The sequence below is a fragment of the Anastrepha ludens genome, chromosome 2, assembly GCF_028408465.1.
Source record: "Anastrepha ludens isolate Willacy chromosome 2, idAnaLude1.1, whole genome shotgun sequence".
Classification (NCBI taxonomy): Eukaryota; Metazoa; Arthropoda; class Insecta; order Diptera; family Tephritidae; genus Anastrepha; species Anastrepha ludens.
Genome location: NC_071498.1, coordinates 151,753,593 through 151,765,416, shown reverse-complemented (window position 1 = coordinate 151,765,416; position 11,824 = coordinate 151,753,593). Strand labels below are relative to the sequence as shown.

Here is an 11,824-nt window from a genome sequence, read left to right as displayed (position 1 = left end):
TACTTAATAATTTATATTTTTAACTTAACTATTCCCATGGATTTGTGTCATATATACATGTATTTTGACCATGCATCGGATTGGAATCTATATGTGCCACTTGTAAATCTACACTGAAGTAATAAATAAAACAACTTGAGAATAGTGGGAACTCTTAACGAGGAAAAACCACTTTTATTTCGTCACGTCCGCTATCATACATTTGATTTTTTGACGAGATTGCCTGCAAAGTTACAAGTATAAAATCTGTGTTAAAAAAAGATAAATTTATATATACACAGAAACACAAGTAGAAGCCCAAAGCATTGCATACTTTACTTACAATTATCTTATCGAATCCTCATTGTTCTCTTCTTTTGTTTATTGCACCGGTTAAGATGCTTTATTCGAAAGTGCGTCCCGCATTTAAAAAAAAATTCGTTTAACATCATCGCGTAAACTCACGTTTTCACTCAATGTGAACAATTTTTGTAAAAATGATATCCCACCGTAAAGCTCCCTGCCGTTGAACTGGTTAAACGCCGATTCCAACATTTTAATTTTGTCCAAGAACTCGGTGCTTGGTTTAACTAATCCGCCCTTAGATAAAGTGTCAACCCAAGTAAATGTAGGCTCAATGCACGAACAATCGGTCAACTTTAATTTGCATATTATGTAATCGGCAATATATTCAAGAGCATCTTCGTGTAAGCTATCAAAGTCAGCGTCCTCATTTAATGAATCGTTGGCGAAGAGAGTGTTGTCTGAAACTATCTCATCTTCTGTTAGCAAACTTTGTAAAGTTTCTAAAGAAGGAGCCAGTTAGTTTCGTCGGCCTCAACATTGCCACGATCAACTAATATTGAAGTATTTCGTGCTGATAATAGAAAGCGTTAAGTTATTCAGAAATGAGTAATAAAATATATGCATTCATTCACCTAATAAATATCTTCGTAATCTGTATTTAAATTCCATAGGACTAGGATTGTCATACAACCCGCCTTTGGCACGCATCGCCCCGAAAAAATGCTCCAGTACATCCTGATTTAATCGATAAGTCAGAATGTACTGACAGCGGTACTTTTCCTAAACATAACGATATAAGTCCCTGAGGGACTTGTTGCTTAGTTGTATGCCTCTTTGAAAAGGCAACATTGAAATTCGTCCATTAGCGCGTGTTTCATCGTTCAAGGCGTCCATCTCACTTATAATTTCATCCTGCTGGCCTAAGTCCATCCCATAGGGCTTTTTTGCAGCAGCAGTTTGAAAATTCGAAAACTTTGTATTGAAAATATCGAACCAATCGTTCACCGTATCAATGAACTCTGCTGTTTCCATGGGCTGATGCATATCGAGCCCCAACGCATAACACCTTCGGATTGCACGCAGAAATATGTGATGTTACTTATGTATGTGTTTTAAGTTAGTTCGCAGTTGTAAAACAAATATTAGTTAGATGGGAAACGAGACAAAAGTAAAAAAATGGAGTCTCTAAAGGAGTATTTTCATTACATTAAAATGGAAATGCAGCTAGTAAACAAAAATATTTTAGAAAATTATTTCACTCTTATGCATATAAAGCCATGTTTAGTAACCTTTGCATTACGACGTGTTGCAGATTTCCTCATTTCAGTACCGTACGAACGTAAATGGACGTTTCATAACTGTTTTTACAAACTTTTATTCCTGGAATAAATGCTGACTTTTAGCATCCTTCATATGCATTAAGAGAGTAACTTGTTAAACCATTGAATTTGATATAGATTTGGCTGCCATGATATGTTAACGAAAGGAATAAGATAAAACAGAAAATTTGATTTCGTATTTCGAGCATAACAATATATGTATGTCCATTTGTTACCGTAAAGACATTGCGAAAGCAGAAGTTCAGTCGATCATTCCTCCACGTAAGAAAAACATTGGAGTCAGAAGAGTTAAAATTGAAAAAATTACAAATTTATTAGTTTATTGTTTAAAATTTGTCTACCTTAATTAACTTGGCATCCCTAATATTAGTATAGTTAGGATAATATATTCATATAGTCTAAAACTAATACATCGAAAAATTTCTATATTGATAATATAATCCACTTTTAATAATTGCGATGATTCGGGCAGAAATCAAAAACCTGTAAACCAAAAATCTTAAAAATTGTTAATTCATAAATATACCACTACAACTTGCGTGTAAATGTAGACGTAAAGCGCGAGCACTTGCTCGTGTAGGTGTTGCGCATGCATTTACGTACAGCATATTGTTCTAGACCGGGTAGCGTGAAGAGCCAGTTCGGAAGCCAAATTGATTTCAGTGGTAGCAGAACTAGGAACATAATGACCGTCACATGTCAAACACTTACTAGGTATTTACACCATCATACACAGCACGATCAATGTCATCTATGAAATTGTCCGTAGCACCACATGTGACGATGGTAGAAATACGCGCATACTTGCCTTCGTTTCTAAAAACCAGCTCTTCAACACACATCTTCCGCTGCACTTGCTCGTCTGTGAAGTCCTACAAATAAAAACTTTTAAAACCAATTTATTAGCAAATATTCTAACAGAACTTACTAACTGTAGTTTATGTATTGTATGTAAGGTAGTCACTATTATATTTGCAAAAACGCTGTTCTAAAAACCTATGAATGAAAAAGTTTAATAAGAATTTATACAAATGTCTGATCTGGACTTACGTGTATGAAAATTCCCCAACCGGTAGTTTTCGGCAGCAGAAAGGCGACTCCAAATAATCGACTACCACCATATGTAAGACTCAATTGACCTAAATAGTGAAAAATGCCATTAATTAACAAAATAATTAGCTTTTATTATTATACTTACTTGAATGTTTACAAGCAGATAAATGATTTTCAACGAATAATATCAAGGCAAAGCGTCAAAGTGAAAACGATGTTGCCGACCACATAATTTGCACCAAAAGTTTAATTTGTATTACAATTTAAAAGTTTTTTCGTAAAAAATGTAGGAATATTTGTAAAGAAGCAACATGTTTTCAAATAAGGGAGCCGATTTGTCAAGAGGGAGCGAGAAAGCTGCTTACTTACTTAACCTTGTATAATTGAATCATGAAGCATAACATAATAATAAAAAATATATCTTCGTAAGAAAAAATACATTCTTAAGACTTGATCGGAATTCAATTACATAGGTACATTTTGAGTTTCCGTTCTACTCCCAACTAAAAAAAATGATTGCAATATTTAAATTTTTTCAATTTCGCTTTACTCTACTTTATAAACAATTCTAATGTGTAGAAAGCTTAAGTGCCTCAGTCTATTTTGCTGGAAATTTGGTAAGAAAAGTTTTTGTTGCTATTTGCTATCAGTAGCGTAGTCGCCTTTCCTAGCATTCAATAGCTGTGGCAATAAAGCCATCAGACGTCTACGGTATGCGCTGTGGCTAATGCTTTATAAGTGCCGCTAATATTCCTCAAAAGTTCAAGGCTTACGTTTGCAATTTCAAGTGGCACTCAACAGCAAAGTATACCACTTGTATCTGTCACGAGAATTAATTTATTTCTGAGTTAACAATTTTTTATATAGGCAAAAGAATAACTTTATAATTATTTATTATGTATGCTAATTTATTTGTCATTTTCAAAGACCACCCGGTATATTACAGGGCAGGTTAATATGATATATATGAAATCATATGGAACAACACACACTTAACGAAATAATGATAGGGCCAAGCACGAAGTATAGAGTGGGCCATGTAAAATTTGCTTTTTAAATCGGCTATAAAAAAAACTAATCAATATTTTTTCAAACTTTTTTTATTTTGAAGATTGAACATTGTCATTTTTGAAGGAAAAATAATATCGTTCAAATGATTGTCACGACTGGCTTTACAGTAGGCCATTCGATCAACCCAATTTTTAAGCACATTTTCGATTGTTTGGGCTCCAATTTCATGAATGGCAACTTCGATTTCATGTTTTAAAGCATCAATCGTCTCTGGATGGCTCGCATAGCATTTGTCCTTAATGACTCCCCACAAAAATAGTCCAACGGGCTTAAACCGATGTGAAAATGAGCTTCATCAGAAAAGATGATTTTTCGGTAAAAATGCTCATCTTCGGTCAAACGATTTTCTACCCATTGAGCGAACCGAAAACGCATTGGATGGTCATTAGGCTTCAGTTCTTGCACCAATTGAACTTTGTAAGCCTTCATACCGAGGTCTTTATGCAAAATTCTCCTCAAAGAAGTGCGTGAAATGTTCAATTCTTGAGCACGATGACGAGTTGAGGTTGTTGGATGTTCACGCACATTTTCGGCTACAGCAGCAATGTTTTCGGGTGTACGCACTGTAGGAGGACGTTCGCGTGTTGTTTTATCCATTAACGATCCACTTTCATGAACACGATTAACAAATTGATCCACAAACTGTCTTGTTGGGAAATTTTTTTTTTTTAATTTTTTTTTCAAATTTCTCACAGTTTGAGTAGAAGACTCACCACTTTGGAAACAGGTTTTCAATAATTCCCAATTTTGTTCAAGCGTATAGCGTCCCATTTCGTAAATGACAAACCTTTAAGTAAATTATGAACACATTTGACATGTCATTTGTTTTACCATTCTCAAAAAAATAGGTGATTCAAAAACCAAACGCTATATGGCCCACCCTGTAACAGACGAATTAGGTATCTTCATAACCTGCAAGTCGTAGGTATGGTTGAATACAACTTAAAATTATGTTTTTTATAATTCCTGAACTCTCTAACTTTTTATTATATATTCAAAAAAAATTCACAAGTGTATGATATCTATTGATAGCTTAACTATCTTCAAACGACTTCTCATATTATATGTACATATGTATATATGTCAATTATTTGGAATATGAAGCTATCACACGTTCTATGGCAAACCGTATATCTACACAACGCATGGACCAATCTTAACAATTTTTTTTTTAAATGTTCCTGGAAGTCCAAGGATGGTTTGCACGGTGAAAAAAATTCGAATAATTTCCGGGGAACACCCTAAAACAGCTCTTTTCTGGGTTGGGTACAATATGATTTTGGTTGAAAATTCTGTATTTAAAATTCTGTATTCAATATTCTGTATTCAAAAATCTGTAATGCAAAATTCTGTAATGTTAAAATTCTGTATTGCGGAACACTGTAATTTTAAATTTTGTCAATCAAAATTATGTATTGTCAAAATTCTGAATTGCAAAATTCTGAATTGAAAAATCGGAAGAGCATATGGAAAAAATAAAAAAATTGAATTGAAAAATCGGAAGAGCATATGGAAAAATAAAAAAAGTGCGCTCTTTTTTATTTTTCCATATGCTCTTCCGATTTTTCAATATAGTGTTTTGCAAAACAAAATACTGCCAATACAAGACTTGTCTTGACCCATATGGTTTCCTATATTATCAAAACAGATTTACATAAAACAAATGCCCATATATTTGTATGTATTTATAGCTTCAGAAACAATGTGAATGAAATTCGAGCAACCGTGCTAAAAAATATTGTAGAATAATTGCAATATTTTCTGTATACTTCGTTCAAATACCTAACTGTTTTAATCAATTCCCATTCTTTCATTGTACGTTTTTTTGTTGTAAACTTTATAGAAACACAATACGACAACGACAGAACCAAACCCAGCGGTCTTTTGTTTTTGGTTCTCGTTTACAGCAGGTCAAATAAGTTTACAAAGAGAGTTTCGATTAGTTCTATTGATAGTGGCTGGCCAACGTGCATGAATCAAGTTTGGGGAAATTACAAATTTAAAGAAATAATGAAAGTTTTTGTGTAAATAAGTATTGACTGTGTTTAATATGGCGAAAGTCTCTCTTGTTAAGTCTAATAAAAGTAAAGATATGCTCTGTGTTGACGGATATTTTTTTTATTTGGAGCGATCTACAAAAAAACATACAATTGGGCCTGTTCTAAAATAATACAAAAGAAATGTCGTTCGCGTCTTGTTACAACACTTATTGAAAATGTGCATACGATTACGAAGTATTCAAAGGATCACTCCCATGAACCATTTCCAGATGAGGTCAATGTCGTAAAAGCTAATAATTTGGTGAAAAAGTTGGCGAAATCAAGCTTGCTGACTACTAGCCAAATAATCCAGAAATCTGTTGTTGAGACCGTTTCCGTCAGCCGTGACTATTTACCCACAAAAAGTGTTCAAAAGCAAAAAATTAACAGGATAAAAAGAGCGAAAGTAGGACTTCGTGAACCAAATTCGATAGAAGAAATAGATATTCCATTAAGTTTGTATGTTTTGGAAAATGAACTTTTTATTTTGTCAGAAAAATATTTCCACAATGAATGTATGATTATATGTGGTACTAAATCATAATTGCAATTGCTTAATGAAAGCGACTGTTGGATCATGGATGGCACTTTCGATGTGGTGCCTACATTTATGCGACAACTCTTTTCCATACATGGTCGGGTTGAAGGGCAAATAATACCTCTCGTATTCTGCATTATGAGCAGAAAATCACTTACCAGCTATGAGACGTTTTTTATTGAGCTCATTGAATTTGCTCGAGGATATGGCATACAATTAAATCCAAAACGAATCCTTAGTGAGAGATTGCAAGGATGCTTCTTTCATTTTAGTCAAATAATTTGGCGTAAAATACAAAAAGAAAGGTATATTGTGTAATATATTGATATACTGAACAATTTCATCCCAACTACCATAAAGTAGGTACTGAATATTTAATTTTTTTTTTGTTTGCAGATTGGTTCAGAAATATGGAAATGATTCATATTTTTCCTTACATATTAGAATGTTAAAAGCTTTGGCTTTTTTGCCTCACGACGAAGTCTCTGAGTACTATAATCAATTTTATAGTACTCTTGAAGACGAAGATACCAAACAGTTTTGCTCGTGGTTTGAAAGAAATTACATAGCTCGAGACAACTCCCAGACAAAATACCCACCAAAATTTTGGTCAGTGCACGATGAGTCCAATATCGCTTTCCCTAGAATGCAAAACAGTATTGAGTCTTGGCGTTGTCGGCTAAAAGTTATTGTTGGGAAACGCAACTCAGGGTTGTACAAACTAATTAACGATCTAAAAGGCGAGCTGGTTTGTGCGAAAGCACAACTAGCTAAAACTCAGAATGGTCACAAACGAAGAAGGCTGTAAAAGCAAACAACAGAATTAAAAGAATAACAAAAAAAAAGGCGTATATTAAGGCATGTTTCTTTTCTAAAGTGAATTGCTAAAAATTTAATAATATAATAATTGTTTCGCCATTATAATGTAATAACTTTTGTTTTGAATGAGTTTTTGAATTTTTCTTTAATTGACGTATGTATATACCTATACCATTGTTTCTATAAAATCAGAATTCCATTATTCATAAAATAAATGTGCTATTCAGGTAAGCGTGCTTATCAGGTTATCTGCTTATTTGGTTATATTTTTACAGCATTTTGATCGAAAATAGTTTTGATTCCAGAATTTTAATATACAGAATTTTAGTTTTCCATCATTTTGATTATACAGAATTTTATATACAGAATATTGAACCAAAAGAATTTAGGCTGGACAGAATTTTTTTTTTTGATTTTTACACAATTTTCATCCAAAAGAATTTTGAAAAGCAGAATTTAGTACCGCTCCCCTCTTTTCTTTTTCCCATACAAGTATTGCGCGTTCGTGTGTGTGCGGGTTCGCGTTGGAGCATCTAATGCGTTCACACAAAAGTGATAATATCGTGACCCCGACCAAATTGAAAAGTCAAAAAATGTAAGAGCTATATATTTGATTGGCCTCGCAATATTCTTTCTTTTGTTTTAGTTTCAGAACGAGTTAAGGAATGATTTTATTCACAAATAGCTAAGTAAATTCTAATCATGCAGGGCTGAACACATCCAAATATATTTTAAGAATAACAAAAGACGAACATATTTTAAGAATGTTGTTATTCATATTTTACAAGATCTACGGAGCAATCATAACCCATTTGGTGATGCAATGATTTTATTAGCAGGAGATTTTCGTCAAACATTGCCAGTGATTCCACGATCAACGCGAGCTGATGAACTCAATGCATGTTTAAAGTCCTCCAATTTGTGGAAACATGTCAAGGTATTACACTTAAGGGTACTTGGTGGTCTAGAGCACGAAAATTTCACCTATTTTCACGATTTTTTTTTTTGCCATTAAGAATTTAAAAAACGATGTTTCAACTTTTCGAGCTTATTAGTACGTTTACTGAGCATACAAAATATTTTTTTTTTTTACTTTTGAAATAATATTTATTATTATAAAAATGACGCTGAAAATGACCCTCTCGAAAAATCGAACCCGGACGGCGTAGATGATTTCGAGACTTCTACTCATCTGAAACACAAAATTGATGAAGATTCTTAATCAAAACGAGTGCAGTTATGGTCGGAACTAGAACAAATCGAAAAAATGAAAAATTGACAAAATGGCGCACTTTTGAAAAAAAAGTTCGTAAAATCGGGTTTTTTTCACTAGGTTTTTGTTTAAAAAGTAGAAAATTATTTAAATAAAATTATGATTCTAGTTCTGACGATAGCGATACATGTTGTGAACAACATATCCAAATTTCAAGTGATTCGGTTGAATAGTTTTTTTGTTTTCATCCCCGCCGTGCCGAAAAAAGTCGTTTTGAGATAAATGAGTTTAAAGTTGGAGGTACAGGAGCGCGCGCAACACTCTCTACCTACTTAATGGGCTGTAGAAGCTATAATATTGGGAATTTACGCATGAGACTTTCACAGTATATTCTTAAAGTACTATGCTTTCGAAATATCGAAAAAATAAAAAATCGATTTTTTGAAATTTCTAGACCACCGGGTCCCCTTAAGCAAGAATATGCGTGTCGAGTTGCAAAATGACCAATAAGGAGACATATTCTCTAAACAACTCATTGACATTGGTAAAGGCGAATTTCCTATAGACACCTTGACTGGTCGCATTAACTTTCCTCAAAGTTTTTGTCAGTTAACTCGATCAAAAGATTAACTTATTCAAAAGGTGTTTCCAGATGTTGCTCAAAAATACAGAAACCATGATTGGTTGAGCGAACGGACTATACGAGTATTGGCTGCAAAAAACATAGATGTAAATGAATTAAATTTCAAAATTCAAGAACAAATTACAGGCGAATTGAGGATATATACATCAGTTCATTCGGCTACTAACCCAGATGATGTCGTCAACTATTCGCCTGAATTTTTAAACTCGCTGGATTTACCAGGATTGCCACCTCACAATCATCAATTAAAGGTTGGATCGGTAGTTATAATGTTGAAATATCAACCAACCGCATCTTTGCAAGGCACACGGTTAGCGATAAAAAAATTATTGAACAACGTGATAGAGGCAACTATACTGAAAGGAAAGTATAAAGGAAAAGACGTTTTGATGCCACGCATTCCAATGATTCCCACTGATGTGCCATTTGAAATAAACGACTACAGTTTCCAGTGCGGCTTACTTTTGCTATGTCCATAAATAAGTCCCAGGGGCAATCATTAGGTGTTTGTGGTATTAGTCTAGAAAACTCATGTTTCTCACATGGTCACTTCTAAGTTGCCTGTTTCCGAGTTGGAAAACCATCAGATTTGTTTGTATATTCACCAGGTAATCAAACAAAAAACATTATATATCACAAAGCACTACAATAAAAATAAAACAGACTTTTGTTAATAATTATGATTCACTTGATTTACAATAAAGCGATTACTGAAAATATTTATGTCTATACGTTTTATTTCATTATTCTTTATTATATCGGTTATTAACCCTATGTTAGTAATAATAATAATAAATAATTAATTATCTCTACGTTTTTTCTTTGAAGCACCCACTTTATAATTATTTGTCACCTTTAGGTTCCACTATCCCTTTAGATTATTCTTCAATCAAGTTTGTACCTTTAATGGTTGGTTAATGGTAGTAAAGGGTTAAGGTATGGCCCTTTAGCACTGCGACCATATTGATCTATTGTGCACCCTATGCTGTCTATTGACTGTTAAGTATACTTATGAGTTGTACCAGCTCCTTCTGAGGGAGTGATTGAAGGTCATCATCTGTAAGCATGAACTTGTTTAAAAACCTTTTCCTTCTATGCGTCAACCCCGGACATTCGATAGTGAGATGTTCTATAGACTCCTCATCTTCGCAGCAGAATCTGCAGGTGCTGGTGTTAGTTATGCCTAATTTATGTAAGTGTTTGTTGCAGGTGAAGTGACCCATGAGGGCGCCTGTGAGAATGCTATTTTTGTTCAACGTTAGGGCCATGTTAGCTCTTTTAGAGTTAAAACTTAAGAACTTTTTGGAGTGTCTAAGACCCTCAACGATGTTCTAATGCTGATTTATTAGAGTTTTGGTCCAGTATTTTACTTTTTTCTTTAGGCTGTTTTTGTTGAATCCAAACATGGGACTAGGTCCGGTAAAGCTTACATCTGCCCCTTTTTTGGCTTGAAAGTCTGCCTTTTCGTTGCCGTCATATCCTTCATCTCCTGATACCCAAATTAATGAGACATTGTTTTTGGATGCCAGGTTATTGAGTGCCATGTGGCATTCTAAGAAAGTTTTTGAGTTGTAGGTATAACTACCTAAAGCTTTTAGAACTGATTAGCTGTCCGAGAGTATTTTAATCTTTACTCTCTTGTGGTTTCTACGTTGCATGATGTTTGCTGCTTCCATTATTGTGTATAATTCCGCTTGGAAGATGGTGGTGTCCCTGGTGAGAGTGAATGATTTGTGGATTCTGGGCCCCACTACTCCTGCTCCTACACCATAAGGTGGTTTTGATCCATCAGTGTACCACTTTTGTGAATCATGATTCATCCATTTCGGGTTTGTTTTCCACTCGATCGTCTGAGGAAAGGTAACTGTATATCCTTTTGTGAAACAGAGGGTTGGGTCAATGTGGTCTGAAACTTGAGCCATGCTTATGGTGTTTTTGATTTTATTTAGGATACTTAGGTGACCGGTGAGGTTGCCTAATTTGAAATTTGCTTTCATGTGTAGCATGAGTGCTTGCGTAGCTGCTTCCTCTTGGATTGCTATATGAAGTGGTGGGAGATTGAGGAGTGCTTCCATACCAGCTGTTAGGGTAGTTCTCATAGCCCCTGTGATGCATAGGCAAGCAAGCCTTTGTACTTTTCCCTGTTTGGTTATCGTTGTTTGTTGTATAGATTTGCTCCACCATACTAGTGCCCCATACAGTATGATTGGTCTAACCATTTGGGTGTATATCCAGAGGGCCATACTAGGGTTGAGGCCCCAGGATGTCCCTAGTAATTGTTTGGTTGTCCACAGGGATTTCGTGGCTTTTTTGTTTTATTATTTATTTGTGATTCCCAAGTGAGTTTTTTATCTAAGGTCAAACCTAGATACTTGACCTCTTCCTTTAGTTCTATCACTGTTTCATTTATTTTCAATATAGGAAGCTCCAACTTTCTTTTTCTTGTGAAGGGGATAATTGTGGTTTTGTTAGGGTCGATCGACAGCCCCTCGTTTTTACATCATTCTCATGTTGCGTTCAAGGCGTTTTGTATTAAGTCTGTTAGGGTCCTTTGATGGTTTGCCTTTTATTATAACAGATATGTCATCTGCATAACCAATGGTTATAAATCCCTTATTGTTTAGGTGGTGCACCAAGTCATCAACTAGTAGGGAGTATAGCAGTGGAGAAAGAACTCCTCCTTGCGGACATCCCTTTGATTCTTTGAACCTTTGCCCTCTTAGTTTGAAGCCCTATGGCAAACATCCCAGTCGGGCTTTTTAGTGGGTTCCAAAGTTCGTGGAAACGAAGATACTTAGGTCACCGGAGCTGACCCTTTTCTTT

At 34.6% G+C, this 11,824-nt stretch overlaps 1 long non-coding RNA gene across 2 annotated transcripts; it reads right to left on the bottom strand.

The window, feature by feature from the left end:
- Positions 1-2,397: 2,397 nt before the first annotated feature.
- Positions 2,398-2,865, bottom strand: LOC128859982 (uncharacterized). Of its 2 annotated transcripts, XR_008454211.1 has the most exons (4): positions 2,824-2,865; positions 2,676-2,764; positions 2,554-2,621; positions 2,398-2,497 (listed from the first exon to the last, which is right to left on the bottom strand). It is a non-coding gene; the product is annotated as an uncharacterized LOC128859982 (long non-coding RNA). The 2 variants fall into 2 exon arrangements; XR_008454208.1 differs by lacking the exon at positions 2,554-2,621 and having other exon boundaries at positions 2,398-2,510.
- Positions 2,866-11,824: the final 8,959 nt, after the last annotated feature.